Genomic DNA, 1,595 nt, shown 5'->3' with positions numbered 1-1,595 from the left:
ACCTCTTATTTTCCTCATCACTGCATTTATTTTTGTATCGATTTTCTTGATATGTGGTCTGTTTAGCCATACTGGTGAACAATTATTCTGCCGCAGAGTAGACTAAGACCAACGTTGGGTATCGCAGTGTAATAGGAGAAGAACACCATGTAGAACCACACAGTTTTTGTATGATGTTATTATGGGTTCTGATCTTTAAAGAGAGATTTTCCAGATGTCTCTTGAAAGATAGTGTTCTGTCCAAGGTAACACCCAGATATTTAGGGAAATCTTGGTGCTGCAGCACTGTGTTGTTAAAGCTGACCTGAAGATTCCTATTTGCCAATTTGGTGTATAGGTGAAAAGAGCTAACCTCGGCCTGATTGAGGTTTGGTGTTAGTCTCCATTTATGAAAGTATTCTCCAATGGTTCTGTGGTCATTTGTGAGAATATTTTCTCTTACTGCAATGCTCTTGTTTTGGATGGTGAGGGCTATGTCATCAGCATAAGCAAATTTTTTGACCTAGTTGTCGGTAGATCAGATGTATATAAGTTGAATAATATTGGTGCTAATACTGAGCCCTGTGGGAGACCATTGTTCAGCTTTCTTAGTTTGCTCATTTTGTTTCACAGTACCACATCGAACAACCTGTCAGAAAGAATGTTACCAATAAGTCTTATGAGGGATTGGCATGGTATGACTGGTATCAGCTTGTATAGCATCCCCTCTTTCCATACAATGTCGTATGCAGCAATAAGGTCAACAAAGATAACAGAGGTTTTCAAACATCTCTGGTAGCCTTCTTCGATATAGGTAGTAAGGCTTAGTACTTGTTCCATACAACTCGTACAACATTTTTTCCACAGTTTACCAAGAATTCAGGGTGAACACCATCAAAGCCTGGTGCTTTGCCAGTTTTCACCTCCTTCAAGGCCTCAGTTATTTCGTCTGTGGTAAATTCTCTTGAAAACTGGGAACTGCCATCTGCACTTTGTCATAAGTTTTTGAGTGTTCGTTTAACTTCCAATGTGTTCATGATCTCCAGGGGTCCTAGACTGTGAGGTTATTAGAAAGGCATTTTGATCTGGATTCACCAAACGATCTTTTACTAGTGAGTAACCCACCTAACCTCTTTGGATTACTTCCACTTAACTTCTTTAATAGGCTCCATGCTTTTCTACTTGATTTTTTAAAGTGTAAGTCCTCTGTAGTTTTTAACCATTTTTCTCTGTGCTCATTATCAAGCTTCTGGAGTAATTCGTCAGCTATGTCACAGTCACCAGATTCTAAGTAGACTTCGTATAACTCTTCGCAGTCTTTATTCCAGCCAGGTATATCTTCCATTCGGAAAGCCCTTGGAATATACCTCTTCACTGTTGATATGACTGCTAAATCTGTCATAGTTTTCACTCACCGGAGGTATCTATCTTTCTATTTTATCCAGTTTTTATGAAAAATTCTGCCAGTTCTTTTTTCAAAAATTCCATGTTGGTCGTGGAATAGAATGTATTATTGGCATTTGTATTCCTACTTCTATCAATAATGGGCGATCTTGGCTGTGTGGAAAATCTTTAAGGACTTCGTTGTGGATTTTGTAAATTTTGGGTAACAAATC

This window comes from Typopeltis vanoorti, chromosome 7, assembly GCF_054136105.1.
Source record: "Typopeltis vanoorti isolate ZY-2024b chromosome 7, IOZ_Tvanoo_1.0, whole genome shotgun sequence".
NCBI lineage: Eukaryota > Metazoa > Arthropoda > Arachnida > Uropygi > Thelyphonidae > Typopeltis > Typopeltis vanoorti.
Note: the sequence above shows the minus strand (reverse complement) of the source record.